Here is a 20,362-nt window from a genome sequence, read left to right as displayed (position 1 = left end):
TGTTATTTAATGGCGAATCCAGTGATTTTGAAGAAAATTTTTTTAATAGAATATATTTGTTTTTTTCAAGTCAGTTTCTATTTAACCCATAGTTGTGACCCTAAAACAGGTACTACCACTCCGGGTCAGAGTGGATCTGGGAGCAATGACAATTAAAGGGTGGCTCCACACTCCCCAAAGCCCGCAAGCTGGGGCCTCACCATCGAATATAGTTTAAGGTCATATACAGGACCAATACAGTGGGACAATCGAACACGTTGCACATGTGTGCTTTTTTCCATTTCTGTCCAAATCGTTTTTTACCCATTTATGATAAATCCTTTGGATGACATTGAAGAAAGTCAGACTTCATGTTACATGTTAACAAAACGTCATGTTTCCTAGCTCATAACTGGTTGAGAAATGAGATCAAAAACTTCCAGCTCCTTTGCAATTTGTACATACCTACCAGCTGAGCCAACCTGTATTACCTGAATTCGTTCCAGACCATATTTTATGTTGATGAAACTTAAAAATTGATTTCAATTGTAGAGACAATATTTGTCATTTTAACTGAAACCCTTTTCTTCTTATCAGTTATTTGGATACAGACTTAACAACCCTACAACAAGATGATGATACAATAACAATCTAAAACGTTCAAGGTGCAAATAAACAAGCAAGATCAGAGGTTCAGTATCATAGAGATAATCGCCTCAACAAGTCCATTCTTATCATTTCTAATGTTTTGCTTAGCTTTTTTCCTGTGAACTGATCCTGCTACCTCAACTGTTCTACATTTACTCACCTAAGAATTTTCATCCATTCTTTCAATTTGGCCATATCATCAAAGTCTCCTGTTCTATACATATCTTCCTATACTATCCAGATTTAATCTTCTGAATGAGTATGACATTGTTAAGCATCCATAGAATGTACTTTTGGTGATGCTAGACTATATACCCTACAAAATATTTGAACCCACTGAATCTGGTAACATTAAGAAGGCTTGTGACTGAATGGGGTTTAATCTGTGTGACTCAGTCTAAGATATTATTTTTTTTTTATTTTATTTTATTTTTTTTTATTACATTTTCACCCCAAACAAGGCAAATTGCCACTTTGGTGTAGGGGGCTACTATCAGAGGCAACAACTACTGGGGTACTATGTAGGGATTTGGGCAGCAAGATGTCGGTTCACGTTACACTTGAACCTCTGCACGTCAGTACTGTTGGGGAAGCAGGGACCTGGAATGGAATTCCAGAGTCTAGCGGTTCTGGGGAAGAAACTATTGGAGTAAAAAGATCTTTTACATCTAGGGATCTCTACAGTGTGGGGGTGGGATTTAGCAGCCTGTCGGGTTTGTCGAGGGTGTTCACGTCGTAGGGGCACAAGTGATTGCAGTTCGTCAGAGCATTCACCACTAAAATATTTGTAGAAAAGGTAGAGGGATGCAACATTTCGTCGATGGGACAGAGGCTGAAGCTTAGATGCCAGTTCAGGGCCTATCAGGTTTGCGACTCTCTTTTGAACCTTGTCAAGGAGCGAGAGACTAGTAGCAGATGCACCAGCCCAGATGTGGCAGCAATACTCCATACATGGGCGAATGGTGGCCTTATAAAGGTACAGGATACTTTCGGGTGTTAGTAGTTTTCTAGCACAGTAGAGAGAGCCCACCTTTCTTGCAGCGGCCCTGGCAATGCCTTCAATGTAATTGTTCCAACTCATGTTTCCTGTGAACGTTAGGCCAAGGAGTTTGAAAGATGTACTCTCAGATAAAGAGTCGTTGGCCATTGCTATGGGTGGTAGAGAGGGGTTCTTGTAATTATTGAATGAAACTAGTTTAGTCTTGGCAGCATTGAACGCGACCAACTACTTTTGTCCCCATTCCACTATAGAATCTGGTGAGGGGATTAAATATGAAAATGTAAGAAAAAGTTGAAAATGATTTTTTTAACCTTAAATTGAACTAATAAGTGGCAACAATAAAGAATAAATATTTTATGATCGTTTGTTATAGTTTTGGTCATAAGCCTATTCTAGACATTGAAATACAGAGGATATATCTTTACTTTATGCATAAGATAAGAGGTAGTATTCGCCCCTCTTTCATTTAATAAAATGTCTTTTTTTACATATTTTTTGTTTTGATTTTTGTTAAAAATATTTAGAAATTATTTATTTACAAATTGATTGGACATTTAATAGAAAAGTTGAATGCAAATGTTATTCTTTTAAAATTGATTTTTTTTTATAATTTTAGTATTTTAAATATTGTTTTTTCTTAAAATTTAGAAATAATTCATTTTATTTTTAAATTAATAGGACATTTAATGGAACGTTATCTCCCTTTTGGTTATTCTTTTAAAATTGAGTGGATGCATTTTATGAACAATTTTTTTTGTAACGTTGTTTGAGAACATGATTTTTACTTTGAACTGAACACACAAAAAACAAGACAGCACCTATTCTTAAAACATTCCAATTATGGCTGTGTGCTTACCAATGAAAAATACTATTTAAAACTGAAGACAACCTGACCTAGCTTTTTATGAAGGATGTATCTCACCTGGATTTTCCAAAAACAGTCTCCAAAATTAAAGGATTTCAATTTAAAAATTACCTAATGAATGAAAAAAAAAATGTTCATATATTATGTTAGTCTTTTACACACTTTGTCTATATTAGTATTATCTAGAGGATCAAAGAAAAAAGAAGGAACAGTAAAAAAAGAGGACGGGGAAAGTAAAAAGGCATAAAGAAACTTCTCTTTTTAACTAACCATCAGAATTGTTTTTTTTTTGTTTTTGTTTTTTTTTGTTTTTGTTTTTTTGATAAATCATTATAAGAAAAAAAAATTAATATTCATTTCAGTAATAGGATACCGGAGAGGGAAGGTAGTATTGCTGACAGGTGAACAATTATACTTGTCTGGGAGTAATTCATCCATCTTGCTTCCCACCAACTTCTATCAAGCAGCTGTTTGTATGCAACAGTAACCCTAACCTCTATTAAGCGGTTCTTCGATTGGTGGTTAAACAAGATGAGGATATCCAAACAGTCTCCAAACCTCAGTAACTGTAAATCTGCCTGCTCTAGTTCACATAAAGACTATCAATGAAATGGATGGATGAAAACTTCTAAAGAGCTAACGGCCACAAATGTGGGGTTAAAAAACTGCTGTGGAGTGCATCAAAGCATCAGGAATTGAAACACGCTATTATATTCTGCAATCTGGCATTCTTTGAAATAAAGGCTGTTTGTGCCACCAGATAAAAACTCAAACAGGAACAGTTTGTCCAGATGCAGCAAATTAACGAGTGATATTTTTTTAGAGTACTGTCCAGTAGGTTTACGCTTATTTATAAAGCCACAAACTGGGTGAGCTTGCCGTTTTTGTTATCAGGACTTGTATAATAATAAATTGATTTTAATACCGTAGATGTTTTAAGATATGATCCTCAATGTGTTCAGCTGATTATATATATATATATATATATATATATATATATATATATATATACTGACAAAAGCACCCGTTGTTGACTGGGTTCAAAAACAGCCTACAGAAAATGGACTCTGATTTATGAAAGTATGATAGATTATGAAAAGGAAGGGTTGTAAAGAGGTAGCTTCGAATTTACGGGGTATCAAAACCAAAGCAAAATATGATGAAAGTAAAAATAAAATAGATAAACCCCATAATTTATACCATACCTGTTCACACTGAAACACTTATCACAATATTCTGTGGATCTATATTAAAAAACCTTGTTAAACTTTGTGACATATTTCCATTCTATGGAGGTCAGGTGCGAACGAACACCCCATAATTTTATTATACCATATTTCTTCAAACTGAATCATAATTATCAAAGTATACTTACACAGATAGATATGAAAAGTTTGTGCCTATTTCCATTCTATGGAGGCCAGGCGTGAACACAGACCCCCACAATTTTATTATACCATCCCTATTTAAGTTAAAACATACTTATCAAAGTATTCTTATGTACATCTATATCAAAAACACTTGTAAACGTTTTTGTTTTTTTGTTTTTTAATTTTTAAATTTTTTATTTCCATACTTTGTGGACCAGGCACGTACGCAGACCCCACAATTTTAAGGAATCATCATTATGCCAGATCAAACATACCCATTCCCGTGTCTCGATACATCTATCATTATATGTGATCAGTTTTCTATAATAGTCAACCATATAGGAGCCTATTCGTCACCAGACACACACACAGACGTTCAGCTTTATATTATAGAGAAGATATATATATATTATGAAAATTCTTTTGGGTGTTCAAAATTTAATTATGATTAAATATAGACCAATTAACATGACGATTAAAAAATAAAAAATGATAAAAGGCTAACTAACTGAGTTTCGTTCCTAGCTCAACAGAGCTTAATCGAAAAAATTTGCGATTAACAAAAAACAAAAAAAATTGTCATGAATATGGCAAGAGAGAAAAATAGGACTTATTTGATTTCTATATGATTTTTTTCCTCCGTTTATTTTATTTTTTTTATATTAATTTTTTTTTCTCCTCCACCATATTCATGACAATACTTAATTTATAAAGGTGCATACAAAATTTCAGCCAGATCATTTCAGCAGTTTCCAAAAGTGGAGTGGACAGACAAATTATATATATGTGTGTGTGCAGATCAAATTTCTAATAAAATTCATGGTAGATCTTTTAATATTTTTCCATTACATGACAACTTCGGTTCAACAGTGGAGCAGTAAAAGAGTATTTTTTCTCAATACTTACTGAATCAGGAACAGTTAGAATCTTACTCCAATACAAAAAAAAAAAAAAAAAAAAAAAAAATGAAAGTTTTTTTTTTTTTAATTTAACTTTTAATACTTTATACAACTTTAAAAAACTGACTGTAAGAAAAATGCCACAATAACAATCCAAACCTCAAACAGAATTCCAATTCCTCAAACGCTGAAATAACTCTTGATAAATTTTCAGCACAAACACTTTCTCGCTTCTCTGTCCAAGAGCAAACGATCTGCTTTCAACCCGTCTAATTTATATTTAAATCTTTTTAAGTCTTCACAAATGCAAATTCTGCTTAGACTCATGTACAGATCATGAAAAAAAAAAAATAAAAGTTAAATTGTTATCATTGTCAACGTATTTACGTATTTAGAGTCTGCCCATGCATCGCAATTACTAACACCTACAAAATCCACAATTCTAAGCATGTGCTTTTTCTCTTGGAAATGTCTGCTCGACAAATAAAAACATCGTGGGCGCTTAGAATTCAGTAAATGTTTATTTCTACCATCACAATATGTCGATTCCATTTATAAGGAATGTTGTAATTTCTTAAGTTAGTCTAGTGATGATGAGCGAGGGTCACCATTTAGTAATTACTAAATTCACCTGAGTATTTGTCTCGCATAGTTTTTGATTTACCCAGACCCACAATAACAATTACTGTGTAATAAATGGAATCATGGTAAGAATAATAAGGTTTAACAAAAAAAAAAAACAAAGAGATAGGTATGTGATTTCAATCAATACCAGAGTCAAACTTCTTAGTTTTTCTGTGAGCATTTTTTTATCATTTCCGGTATCTCAATGTGTACGCCCGGTAGTCTCTTAACTCCGATAATATGCAAGGGGAGAGGTTCAAATAATGACAACACTAAAAGTATCAATGCAGTATATGTTTTTATTAGATGCGATTCTTAAAAAATATGAAAAACTATGCAATCAAAAGCATAATTCTAGAAACAAAATAACAGTTTACTTTGCAGCATACAAATCACCTATACAAAATAGCAGCTACTAATTCGTAGTTGATACTATTTCCAATATCAGCGTAATTCTTGCCCTAAAAAATGATACAGTCAGACTTGTACAGAGTGGAACAATAAACGTGTCGCCCTAAATAAAACAACACTACAGCTTTATTTTTAAACTTTTATTAAAAAAATCAAAGGTAACTTGATTATGTAGTAGAGCTGACATCTATTCAATGTAGCCACCATCAGCTGCAATCACCGCCCTGATAGCGTGCCTTTTTCACAAGCGCCGGCAGGAGCTCGGTGAATACTCAGTGAATGGTGGCAATCAAGCTGCCTTTGGTGATGTTCTCGACGTATGACCAAACAAACTAGTCCAGCGGGTTCAGGTCAGGGGAGAAGACGGGCCAGAAACTTTGTTTTCATCACCCTGGGCATGTCCGTTATTCATGGCAATCCAGCGATGTATTTTGAGAGTGCTAGCAATGGTCCTATTGTCATAACTTGGATCGGTAGAGAGCATGAGTTGTACAGCGGCGCATCTCTGATCTCGCTTATTGAACATTGTGTCATTTTTAGACACGACAGAAGGATCCTATTGCTCTTGGGATTTGTACACAACTAAGCAACTAGTTGATCGGCAACAAAGAGAAGAAAAAACGGAATCATGTCTTTTCTAGGGCGACAATTTTATCGTTCCATCCTGTACTAAATATAGGAATCTATAATGAAGATGGTCACCATTTACTAATTATTAAAGTCATCTTAATATTTGTTTAAATGGATCCTGATTTGGCGAAGATAATGGACACATCTTTGGATGTACCCAGACCCACAACAACAATTAATATGCCATAAATGGAATAATACACAAAAATAGTTGTTATGAATGAAAAAGATAAGAGTTGTTAAGGAATTTACCTATACATATATAAAAATGACCTTGTGTGTGTGCGTGCAGAACAGTTTCTACCAAACTATTTTGTCAATTTCTAGTCTATATACTTGAAACTTGATATACAGAGGATTTGGATCTGTGAAACAAATTCGATTTGGTTTTTAGTCGGTAATAATAGTTGATAAGAGAGTCAACATTGAAAAATGTGAACTTGGCAGTAAGTTGATTTAAAGTGCTCCTCCATGTATGTGCAAATATACATTTATATGTTAAACTAGCATTTCAACCTGGCATTGCCCGGGTGTTTGGAGGTGTATGTTGAGCAAAAAGAAAAAAAAAAAACGGAAGTGACATAGGTTTGAATTAAAGCTAGACAATCAAAAAGAGGGGATGACTTTCAAAAATATCGGCAAAAAAGCAATCCCTCCCTGTAGAAAAGTGCCCAGTTGAGAGTGAAGAAATGAATGTTTTTAGCCAATTTTTCAGTATTTCAGAACGGTCGAACTTCAAAACGATACTGATCTTGTGAAAATTCGTTGCCTCTGTCGAAAGTTTTAGGCAGACATGCAAACATACATACATACATTTATATATTGGTAGCTCAAATTTTTGACCCAAACCGATTAAAAAGCTTGCCCTATCTCTGAATACCCTTTATGTAAAATTTCAAATGTTTAGACCAGAAATTGTCTGAGTAATTTGGTAGAGACCGCAGAGGTCAATTTTTTTTTAAACTGTGACCCCTATTATGACCCCTTAACATTTATTGTTTTGGGCTCAAATCAAGTTAAGTTAGATCCATGTCCAAAGAACCTATATCTAAAATTTCAATTGTTTATACCCAAAATTGGCGGAGGAGTTTGGTAGAGTTCTCAAAGGTCAAATCGTTGAACTTTGACCCCTTAACAACCAAATTTATGGCCGAAAACAGATTACAAAGATTTTTCCAAATCTCAGTACCCTGTACATCAAATTTCGAGTCTGTAGACTGAAAATTGACAGAGTTATTGCATAGGAAAATGTACACAGACACACACACTTTCACAGATAGATTGCCTTAATTATTAAAGTTTTGATATCCATCTGTCCTTATGCAATATGGTATTGAATAACACTGATGACACCCAAATCATACTATTTTTTTTTAACTTTTGAAATCATTACTATATATCGAGTACAATATAATAACCAATACAGAACTGACTTTAGAATAATAAGTACAAAATCTGCATCAATCGAAGTATCATACTGAAGCATAGTTTACCACTGGGCAACGCCGAGCAGCCTATTAGTATATTTATAAATTCATTGAAATATTTTGTGTGAAAAGTTGTTTGTTTTGAATTGAAAGTTATTTTTTTTTTAATAAACTGTATTCATTCCAAACAAGACACATTGGCATTTAGACGTAAGGGGCTATCATTTAGGACTATGTCTACAGAGGCACTTTGAAAGGAGTTGAAAAGCAAGATGTCTGTTCACATTACATTTAAATTAAAACCTGTTAGTACAGTCAGGGAAGCAGGAAACAGGGAGGGAGTTTCAACGTTTAACAGTCCAAAGGAAGAAACTATTAGATTAAAAGGGCTTCCAATATGTAGGGGGCTGCAACAGTGAAAGGGTGGGATTTTGTTGCTTGCCAGATTGAGGACATTTACGTTGAAGGAGCACAAGCATGTCAGAGTTCGTCAAAGCATTAAAGTACTTATAAAACAGACAGAGGGATGTAACAATTGCAATGATGGGACAGGGGCTGGAGCTTGGTTGATTGTGTTGCACTTATTAGATTGGAGCTGGCCTATTTGTAGAAAGTTGCAAACGAGGAAAGGCATGAGCTTTAGGAATATATCTTTGATTAGAGTTCCAGTGTGGGTGTGGGTGTGTGCGCGTGCGCGTGCGCGCGCATGCATCTTTGTTGAGTATAACTGTAGAAAGGGAAGCAGTAGTAGACGTAGTCGTTAAACAATCTTCAATATGGCTCTTGGGTGTGTCCCCTGCCTTTATTAGACGTTTGTTGCTATTGTTTTTGTTTTCATCTCCTAAGAGAAACCAAAGAGTGGGCATGTCAGCCGGAAACTTTTAAGTTTTGAATATCGAGTGACTGCTTATATTAAGAATCCCAGAGTCCTCAAGAAAACCTGTTAAAAACATGGAAGAATCATTTTCACTGGTTGAAAATTTTCTAGTTCACACCTACATGCGAGTAAATGTATACTTTTTTTTTTAATTTAAGAATCTCATGTAGCGTTTGTACAGACGTCAGAGAAAGTAATTGATTTGAATGCATCCTATTTCCACTCTGTATAAGAACAAGAAAAAAAAATCTGAATGAACAAAGAGAGTAGCCTATACAACTGTGATACTATAGGGACTTCCTAAAGACCACAAAAACAGTGTTGGGGGTCAGTGGTTGTTGTCAAGCAGGAGAGCACAGTCTCATACAACCTATCTTTTCCACATTCGCGCATCTCAATATCTAGTTACTAATATACCACAATCTCACTCGCTTTTTGCCGCCGTCTCTATATTAATAAAATTGTGTGACCAATTCTCATGTATCCGTGTTTCTCGCCACTACGTGACTTACACCTTACCATTTATTATGAAGTGTTTTTTTTTTGTTTTTTTTTTAAATAAGAATTTCAATAGTGTAAATTACTAAAAAAAATCCTATTTGAAAATTAATGAAATTAAATCCATCACAATACTTGTCGGTTTTTTTTAATGTCCAATTAAATATTTAGAATGGGTCGAGATTCCGTTTAATATTTAAATGCGATGTAAAATGATGAACATGCAAAGAAAAAAAAAATAAAATGTAGAAATATTTGATTTGTTTTATGGCATATCAGCAATTTTGGGGTTATTTATGCCGAATTCATATTTTATGCGTCATTATATTTTCAAATATTTATTCATAGTGCTTAGTTTGTTATTTATTTTTTTGTGTAGAGGCAAATTATTTTTGTCTTTGCAGAACATGATTGAGTTTTCCAAAGGAAAAGAAAAAAATAATGTTTGTCGCATTTTAATTAAGGAAGCCGATATCTTCCGACAACCTGAGCTGGTAGCATCAGGTACAAATAGTCTGGGGAAAAAAACTAATAATAAAATAAAGTGTGCTAGTGCAGAGAGTGATCCGCGCTATTTTTTAAATCGTATTTCCAAGTTTAATTAAAGTTTTATATTTTTTTATTCAATTGTAAGATTGAAGTATAGAATAGGTACAAAACACCCTCCCCATGTTAAGAATGGCTTTTTAAATAATAACGTTATTATTTACGCCCGGATCACTCTCTGCACTAGTACCAAATAAAGAATTTCATGTCAGCCACTTTCGCAATCCTCAATGAACGGTTACTCGTTTTGTCTTGTGTGATCAAGAACTGGGTGATAATTTTATGTTAACTCTATAATAGTAAAATGAACTCCCACTCTAATACCAGAATTATTTTATGTATGTAAAAAAAAAACTTATGTGTATTTTAATGGTGTTGAAACAAAAAAACAAAAAAAGGTAAATTATTACTTGGTTTCCACCTTAATATTTTTCCTTTAAAATGACAACTTTTTTATAAAAAATATATATGTGTGCTTGCGCGTACAACAATGGCTAACACTTTTAACATAAGGACTTACATGGCTTAATATCTGGAAAACTACTTATTTGCGGAAAATTTAAATGCACTTGTGTCAAAGTGTAGTTTCAGTTCTGAATTCAGTCAGAGAATAAGAAAACCTCATGCACTTATGTCACCGTGCTATTTTTATATAGTATTTTACAATATCTTTTTTTATTTAATTGTTAGGTAGAAGTACAGAATAGTTACAAAAACCCCATGTTAAGAACGGTTTTCGAAATAATAACGTTATTATTTCAGCAAGGTAACAGAAGTGCATAAATACCGAAAATGTTTTCGATTGGGGCAATTTGTTTTGTTTTTGTTTTTTTTTTTTTTGTTTTTTTTTTTTATCACAACCAGACTTCTACTTGGGGGCCCGCATTGAAGAATCCCACACCAAAAACCGATCTTATGGCCGAGGATTTTCAAAAATAGTTAGCAGGGGAAAAAAGTGTAATCTATTACCAAAGGCAATACAAGTTACTTTTCTCCCTACTTGGATAAGTTTGAGTTTTAAAAGGTGGTTATTTTTTATCGTTGCTTTCAGTCTTGTAAACTCGATGAATTCAACATGGTATCAGATTTTAACCATGAAGCCCCCATAATCGCGCCAAAATCGACAACGATACTTCTGCGTTTATGAACCCGCGATTTCCACGAAATTACTTGGGTGTGCCCGGCGGATGATTGGAAGAACCGGAAACAGTCGACAAGTATTTTTCTGAATATTAAAACATTTTGGTGCTAGTGCACTCATTGATCCGCGTTATTTGTTAAGTAGCATTTTCAAATTTAATGAAAGTTTTGGTGCAAGTCTATAAATGGTCCACAAGTAATCTTTTTTACTATAAAAATCTGAAAAAAAAATATTTATAATGTACGTACTTGTCACTGCATTAAAATGTCATTCTCAAAATCACGTAAATCGATCAAGTTTTTTTTTATTTAAAAAAATCAAATATTATGAGACATTTTATCGAAGAAAAACTTAGCGCCATCTTGTTTTTGAATGATACACTGCTAGCGACACCTATTGGGAGCGTTTGGAATATAAGACTTTATTAAATTGTAAGGTTAAAGTACAGAATAGGTACAAAACACCCTCCCCATGTTAAGAATAGCTTTCTAAATAACATTATTTCAGCGCGGATCAATAAGTGCACTAGCATCGACATTTTTTTCCAATGTATTAATGAATTTCAGTGGTTGTCGCCATTCTTAATATGGAGAGGGGGTAACAATTTGGGGTTTGGGCGCTTCTACACTATTAGGACAAAATGTCGAAAATTGTACTACTGAATTTCACATGAAAACAATGGTATTTACGTATTCCTCGTATATTTAAGATGATTATCTCCAAAGATTATGAAAATCGATAAGGTAGAAAATTATTTATTAAAGAAAATAAAAAATAGAATTTGATGAAAACGATCTTAAGATACAGGAGAGTTCAAAATGGGAGGTAATTTTCCGTTTTGATTTAAACAATATGGCCGCAATTTTTCACATGTTAACACGATTAAAGTTGTTTTTTTTAATAATTCAGTAATATTAAGATAATTTCGACTGCATATTTTGGAAGCTACCATTGTAACTTATTAGAATTGACAAAATAAATCAGTTGAAACCATAGATTTTTTTATCTGAAAACTCCATTTATCGACTACAAAATCTCGTCCCAATTCTGTAAAAGCGCGGTGTTTTGTTTTGTTTTTGTTTTTTGTAATAAGGCTCGCCCGGCCGTTTCCGGTTATTTTTGTCATCTGCCAGGCACACCAGAGTAACCTAGTGGGGGTTCATAAATGCAGAAGTACCTAGACAACGAAAAGATGCAGTTAATAAAAGCATACAGATCGGTTGAAAAGTACATTTAGACCGATTAAGTGACAGTTATTAGTTGTATGCTTAATTTTCGATTTTTGAGTTGTTACTCATGCAAAAATTTTATTTAATTTTTTGGGGTTTGTTTTACTGTACACACACAGATTCGAAAAAGTTGTCACAATAACAAATAAATGTTATCAAAGGCAAGATAAGTTACTTTTCTAACTAACTGGATATGTTTGTAGTGTTTATATTTAATGTAACATGTTTATTCAGCTCGAAAAACATACAGTGTTTACTGATGTATTCGAAAATTCAAAATGGCGGCCGACTCTCTCTCGGAGACGGTAAGTTTGGGAAAAGGAGTTATGAATAAAAAACCAGTAAAAATACTGTTAAAAACCCGCCGAATATATGTCAGCCTATGTCACAGTAACATATATTGAGCGAGTTTCTAACAGTATTTTGTCTGTTTTTTTTTATTTATAACTCATTTTCCCAAACTTACCGCCTCAAAGAGAGAGTCGGCTGCCATTTTAAATTTTCCAATACATCGGTAAACACTGTTTTTCGAGCTGAATAAACATGTTACATTACATATAAACACTAAAAACATATCCAGTTAATTAGAAAAGTAACTTATCCTGCCTTTGATAACATTTATTTGTTATATATTTGTTTTGTGACAAATTTTTCGAATCTATATGTACAGTAAAACAAACCCATTTTGTTTTTCATGGGTTTGTATTACTGTACACATAGATTCGAAAAAGTTGTCAAAAAACAAATATATAACAAATAAATGTTATCAAAGGCAAGATAAGTTACTTCTCTACCAAACTGGATATATTTTTCGTGTTTTTATTCAATGTAACATATTTATTCAGCTCGAAAAACATACAGTGTTTACCGATGTATTGGAAAATTCAAGATGGCGTCTGATTCTCTCTTTAACACGGTAAGTTTGGGAAAAGGTGTTATAAATAAAAAAAACTATACAAAATACTATTAAAAACCCGCCGAATATATGTCAACCTATGTCACGGTAACATATTGAGCGAGTTTTTAACAGTATTTTATCTGGGTTTTTATTTATAACACCTTTTCCCAAACTTATCGTGTTAAAGAGAGAATCAGACGCTATCTTGAATTTTCCAATACATCGGTAAACACTGTATGTTTTTCGAGCCGAATAAACATGTTACATTGAATAAAAACACGAAAACTATATCCAGTTTGGTAGAAAAGTAACTTATCTTGCTTTTAATAACATTTATTTGTTATATATTTGTTTTTTGACAACTTTTTCGAATCTATGTGTACAGTAATACAAACCCAAGGAGGGATTAATTAGACTCGCTATCTTTCGAAGCGTATAACAATATGAATAATGTAATTTAAACCCTAATTTTTTTTTTCAATAAAAGGAGCAAAGACCAAACTTTAAAATAAAAAGTTTTATCGAAAAATATACAATATTTTTTTTAATCGGTTTTCTTTAAAAAGATTTCACGAAATTCAACGAATTTTAACTTAATCTAAATATAATAAGTATATATATATATATATATATATATATATATATATTTAAAAAATCACTTACCTATATAAAATACTAATCAATGGATTCTTCCATTCTTCATTTATGAGAAAATGTCCATATTTATATTTTATATTTCATATATTTTTAAATAAAAGAATTTTTTTTAAGAAACCATTTGAAAAGACCGCCATTACGTTAGCATTAACCGGTGTTATCAAGCCGGCGTTTCTTGTCTTTGTTCCTGTTTTGAAATACGGGTGGATACAAGGACTATAAAATATAAAAAACAACACATACGCGTGATCCATCAAGCCTTGTGCGTGAAAAAATATTGGTCACTGTAGGTGAAAAATTATATTTTATTCAGTTTTTGCCTTAAAAATTTTTTTAGATTAAAAAACACTCGACGAATTTTCGATTTTCTTCTGTCAAAGAAATACATGAAATTTAATATATTTTATTTTCTCGTTCATGGAGTGAATTTTTTTTTTTTTAAATATCTAAAAAAAAAAAAAAAAAAAAAAAAACTTGAATGAAATAGAAAAACTTGTAATTGTACGAAATTTTCTGGACAATATAACAAGATTATAAGGTTTCACTTAAAAAAAAATTCAACGTTTTTTTTTTATGTTTTTTTTTAAGGTCTTAAACTTTGAGCTTTACATGGAAATTTGCAAATAACTATTCTTTTTTTTTTATTAGCTTATTTTATTTATTGATCGTTTATCTTCAATTTGTGACATATAAATTTGAGGTGAGAAAATTATTTTCATTTTAATAGACATTTCAAAATGAGGAGTGAATAAAAAAAACGTGTCTAGAATATTATATTCGGTTTATTGGAAAGAGCATAAAATTTCACATTGAACCTGAAAATATCGTAAAAATTGAACCAATAGAAAAATTGATAGATTTTTAAAGTGAAAAAATTGAAAAAAAATTTAACTCGTAAAATTCAATTCATTTCATTACGTAAAAACAAAAAAATGGCTGCATGAACGCGCGCAGGCACTTTGTAAACACTGTTTTAAAAAAAAAAAATAAATAAAATATTTCTATTATTTTTTTAAACAAATTTAATAGTTTATTTTAGAAGTTTACTCCATAAAGAAAATAAACAACCAGAGAAATTACGAGTTTTTATATTTTATTCGCAGTTTTGTGTCAAGGGTGTCAAAAATCCCCCCCCCCAAAAAAAAAATTCTGACACACCTAGTGCACTAGCACCAAATAAAATTTTACTGTTTTTCGATATGAGAAAAAAAAACACTTCCGTGGCACGATGATGATTTTTGTTTATCGCCACAAGTGCTAATCTGGGCTTGCACCAATTTTCCTGTTAATAATTACCTATAACTTTTTCCGGCAAAAAAAAAAAAAATATCCATAAAAAACAATAACAAAATAATCCAAAATGCGCAAACTTCAAGCAACAAAAAAAAAAAAAACGCCAAAATTCTTTCCTTTCTTTTCAGATTAATAAAGGCTCCCTCGAACATGCTGCGTACAACATCGGAGCCGATGCATATTTTGCTATGGGGGCTTCACTCGTGTACGTCAGCGAACAAAAAGGAAAAGAAAAAAAAAGGAAAAGAAAAAAAAAGGAAAAGAAAAAAAAAGGAAAAGAAACAAAAAGGAAAAGAAACAAAAAGGAAAAGAAACAAAAAGGAAAAGAAACAAAAAGGAAAAGAAACAAAAAGGAAAAGAAACAAAAAGGAAAAGAAACAAAAAGGAAAAGAAACAAAAAGGAAAAGAAACAAAAAGGAAAAGAAACAAAAAGGAAAAGAAACAAAAAGGAAAAGAAACAAAAAGGAAAAGAAAAAAAAAAGGAAAAGAAAAAAAAGGAAAAGAAAAAAAAAGGAAAAGAAAAAAAAAGGAAAAGAAAAAAAAAGGAAAAGAAAAAAAAAAGGAAAAGAAAAAAAAAAGGAAAAGAAAAAAAAAGGAAAAGAAAAAAAAGGAAAAGAAAAAAAAAAGGAAAAGAAAAAAAAAAGGAAAAGAAAAAAAAAGGAAAAGAAAAAAAAAGGAAAAGAAAAAAAAAAGGAAAAGAAAAAAAAAGGAAAAGAAAAAAAAAGGAAAAGAAAAAAAAGGAAAAGAAAAAAAAGGAAAAGAAAAAAAGGAAAAGAAAAAAAGGAAAAGAAAAAAAGGAAAAGAAAAAAAGGAAAAGAAAAAAAGGAAAAGAAACAAAAAGGAAAAGAAACAAAAAGGAAAAGAAACAAAAAGGAAAAGAAACAAAAAGGAAAAGAAACAAAAAGGAAAAGAAACAAAAAGGAAAAGAAACAAAAAGGAAAAGAAAAAAAAAGGAAAAGAAAAAAAGGAGAGGAAAAGAAAAAGGAAAGAAAAAAGGAAAAGAAAAAAGGAAAAGAAAAAAAGGAGAGGAAAAGAAAAAGGAAAGAAAAAAGGAAAGAAAAAAGGAAAAAAAAGAAAAAAAGGAAAAGGAACAAAAAGGAAAAGGAACAAAAAGGAAAAGGAACAAAAAGGAAAAGGAACAAAAAGGAAAAGGAACAAAAAGGAAAAATAAGGAAAAGAAAAAGGAAAAGGAAAAGAAAAAGGAAAAGAAAAAAAGGAAAAGAAAAAAGGAAAAGATAAAAAAGGAAAAGGAAAAAAAGGTAAAGGAAAAAACGAAAAAAAGGAAAAAAGGAAAAAAAGAAAAAAGGAAGAAAAAAGGAAAAAGAAAAAAAGGAAAAAAGGAAAAAAAGAAAAAAGGAAAAAAGGAAAAAAGAAAAAAGGAAAAAAAGAAAAGAAAAGAAAGAAAAAAGAAAAGAAAAGAAAGGAAAAGAAAAAAGAGAAAAAAGAAAGGAAAATAAAAGAAAGGAAAATAAAAGAAAGGAAAATAAAAGAAAGGAAAAAAGAAAAATAAAAGAAAAATAAAAGAAAAATAAAAGAAAGAAAAAGAAAGAAAGGAAAAGAAAAAAGAACAGAAAAAAGAACAGAAAAAAACAAGAAAAAAAGAAAAGAAACAAAGAAAAGAAAAAAGAAAGAAAAAAGGAAAGAATGAAAAAGAAAAAGAAATAAAATAAAAGAAATAAAGAGAAATAAAAGAAAAGAAAAAGAAAATAGATAAAAAAGAAATAAAAGAAAATAGATAAAAAAGAAATAAAAAAAGAAATGAAGAAAAGAAAGAAAAGAAAAAAAGAAAAAAAAGAAAAGAAAAAAAGAGAAGAAAGAAAAGAAAAGAAAACCCCCTGAACCCTGCGATTATTTTCCGCCCTTTCACAGCCTTCGGTTCAGCTATGCGCAAGCGCGCGCGATACCATATACGAGGGCCGTGAAATGTGCACTCGCATACCAAACTACCTGCTCACAAAGCGTAGTAATCTTTGGCGAACAATTTAAAATCAGATGAAAAACAAGTAGTTTTCCAGATATTAAGCCATGTAATTCTATGCCATCAATGGTGGCGCAAAAAACTGGCGCATAGACAATCAAATACCCTTGTTTAAATTTGAAACCGACGCTACCAATGATTTTCTGATGTCTCACACACACACACACACACACACATAATTGGTACTTATGTACTCACGTTACCGTGGCGTGCTATCTTTTTTTAAAAATAATATTTTCAAGTTTTACGATATTTCTTTATCGCATATTTTTGCCATGCGCGCGCTTGTGCGTACAGAAATGGCCACCACACACACCACTGATAACAGAATTACATGACTTAATATCTGGAAAACTACTTGTTTGCGGCAAAAACATGCGCGCTTGAGTGTATAGAAATGTTTACCATTGATAACATAAGGAATTACATTGCTTAATCTTCGAAAAACTACTTGTTTGCAACAAAAATATACGCGCGCTTACGCGTACAAAAATGGTCACCAATTGATAACATAAGGAATTACACGTATCTTTATACAGAGTTTTCTTTATTTTTTAATTTACTCCTGTCTTTATTGAAAAATGAAAGCAGAAAAAAAATCTTTTAGCCAATAAACAAACAAATACATGCCTTCTCATTAGGTGTCCAGAAAGTAGGTGCTCATTTTAAGCTAAATTTACATGGAAAAGTGATCACCCGCTTTTTGAAGAATAATTTCTTCATATCATGAAAACTATTTCTCTACGACGGAACCGGTTAGCAAATTCGTTTTTAGCATACCGAAATCTACAAAAAAATTTCAATACGAACGTGAGACGGGCCTTAAAGTAAATGTTTACCGTTGATTTTAACTTCTAAATGTTCTTATTGGGAAAGCACAGTGGCACAGTGCTCTCGAATCGAAAAAAAAATTCTTGATCGAGCACTGCTCGATGAAGAATTACAAAAATTTTTTTTTTTTTTTTTTTAATAAGAACGTAACATTTATTCATGTGTTACAAAAGAACAATATTGGTAAATGGTACAGTCGGTTCCAAGATCCAAGGCCCTGTCGGTGGGGCATTAGAATACACCGACTGCCCCTCTGCAGAGGGTAAAAGTCCCTCAATGGGGGTCCTGGATATGACCTTAAACTATATCCAGTGGGGCCCCAGCTTGTGGGCTTTGGGGAGTGTGGAGCCACCCTTTAATTACCATTTTGCTCCCAGGTCCACTCTGACTCAGAGTGGTAGTACCTGTTAGGGTTCCAACTATGGGTTAAATAGAAACAGACTTGAAAACAACAAATATATTCTATAAAAAAAATTTTCTTCAAAATCTTTGGATTCGGCATTAAATAACCCGAAAAGGGTTGATATGCCGTAAAACAAAAACAACCAACCAACCAACCAAAATCCAAAATTTCCAGAAACAGAGGCTGAAGGAGGGAGTCCAACATAGACGATCAAATACTTTGTTTAAATTTGAAACCAACGGTACCAATGATTTTCTGATCTGTCACACACACACACACACACACACACAATTGGTGCTTATGCACTCACGTTACCGTGCTATTTTCTTTTTTTTTAATAATATTTTCAAGTTTTGCGATATCTCTTTAATTAAATTGTTACGTGGAAGTACAGAATAGTTACAAAACACCCCCCTCTCCGTGTTAAGAATGGCTTTCTAAATAATGTTATTTCAGCACGGCAACGTACGTGCACTGCAGTGCACTAGTGCCATATAATTTAGATTATTATCGTCCATACATTGATTTTATAATCGAATGTTTAAAGAAACCGTTTAGACCGCCGATCTACATCATTACCGAAAAGTTTAACTTTAAAAGTACAGCATTATTTCGATTTTACTTCCACTATATGAAACGTCGACGCAACAATAAAAATGAAACGTTCAAGAAATGAAAATAAATAAATAGTCGGCTTACCCATCATTATATTGTTGCTGTTGTTGGCCGTGTTCCAAAGATTCCGTAAATGTTTTTAATTCATTTTTTTTCTCCTGGAATTCAAATAGTTTTGTTTTCATTTGTATTAATCCATTTTTGTCTCTCTCTTTTTTTTTGGGGGGGGGGGGTCTGAAGAACAAACAATAATAGTAATTCTCAAATAGAAAAAAATTAATTCATTGTACAACAAATAATAAGTTGCAACATTATTCTTACTTGCCTCCCCACAAGGGCAGAATTAAACACAACGTTGGTTTGAATTATGGAGAATTCAGCTCCCTAAAAGAAAGCACTTCTGATTGGGGGGAAAAAAAATTAAAACTGCTTCAGTCTAGAAGGATTTCTCCTTCATTAATCGAGGACAGAAAAATATTTAAGTTTAGTATCAGAACAGATATTACACTTTGCTCCTTAGCCAATAGGGGTGCTGCAGTGCTGCACTGCTGCACTGTGCTGCAGTGGCTGCAGGCAGCGCACTTATCCGCGCTATTTTTTAAATCGTATTTCCAAGTTTAATTAAAGTTTTTCGTGATGTTTTTTTTTTATTCAATTGTAATGTTAAAGTATAGAATAAATACAAAACACCCTCCCCTCCCCAAGTTAAGAATGGCTTTTTAAATAATAACGTTATTATTTCAGTCCGGATTAATAAGTGCCTTAGTGTCCCAAGAGGATCAGAATCATAAGTTTGTTCTTTCTCGATTTTAAATCCGCGGAATAGTTTTTGTATAAAAACTCGACTTTTTTTTTTTTTGTCTGTGTCCAGATAAATAATAACTTAATTATTATCTCTTTTCTTTAGGACGGATATTTGATTAAAAAAAAGTGAATTGAATAAAAACAAGGGTCCGTATTTTCCTTTCTCTCGGGATTTCGTTTTGGTTTAGTTTAGCCCTTCATGGCTCCTTCGTTTGTTGTGGCTACTGTTTGAAGTTCACTTCCCACCTGACGTCGTCTTGTGGCTGAAGTGCAGGAAGAATTGTCTGGGAGTTATTATTATCATTATTAATAATATTCCTGCTGGCAAATAGAGAGAGAGAGGGAAAAAGATAAAGTACAGACTTTCGCGTTGATATAGCTGTTGTTGTTGTGCGCGCGCACACACGCAAACAGGCGGTCTGTGCGTGGAGTTGAAGAAGGGGCGGAGAGAAAGAACAGGCAACGGAGAATCACTATATGAATAACATTGGGTGACCACTTCTCATGTTTCTGCTTCTCGCATCTACGTAACTTACGCGTTGTTTTTTGTTTGTTTTTAATTTCCTGTTAATTTATTAACATAAAAATTAATTCCAATAAAAATGCAATATTGTAATTTTTTTTTTTTTTTACATGGAGGTCACCAGTCACCACTTATCAAGGCCCGGAAGCCACTCAGGGTTATTGCGTGTACAGTAATCAATGAGATAGTATTGTAGTAATCATTAGTATTGGAGAT

At 32.3% G+C, this 20,362-nt stretch overlaps 1 protein-coding gene across 3 annotated transcripts in view; it reads right to left on the bottom strand.

Annotated features, from left to right (window-relative positions):
* The window catches only part of LOC145288065 (uncharacterized), a 612,213-nt gene extending 592,267 nt beyond the window's left edge, over positions 1 to 19,946 (bottom strand). Inside the window, exon 1 of one of the 3 annotated variants that reach the window (XM_080136116.1) lies at positions 18,904 to 19,946. The gene's annotated coding sequence lies outside the window, so the exon portion shown is untranslated. The remainder of the gene's footprint in view (positions 1 to 18,903) is intronic. The other 2 variants (XM_080136110.1, XM_080136114.1) reach the window with 2 other exon arrangements.
* Between the last annotated feature and the right edge of the window lie 416 nt (positions 19,947 to 20,362).

Source organism: Euprymna scolopes, chromosome 11 (assembly GCF_053919585.1).
Source record: "Euprymna scolopes isolate OS-2025 chromosome 11, ASM5391958v1, whole genome shotgun sequence".
Lineage (NCBI taxonomy): Eukaryota > Metazoa > Mollusca > Cephalopoda > Sepiida > Sepiolidae > Euprymna > Euprymna scolopes.
Note: the sequence above shows the minus strand (reverse complement) of the source record. Positions and strands in the feature narration are given on the sequence as shown.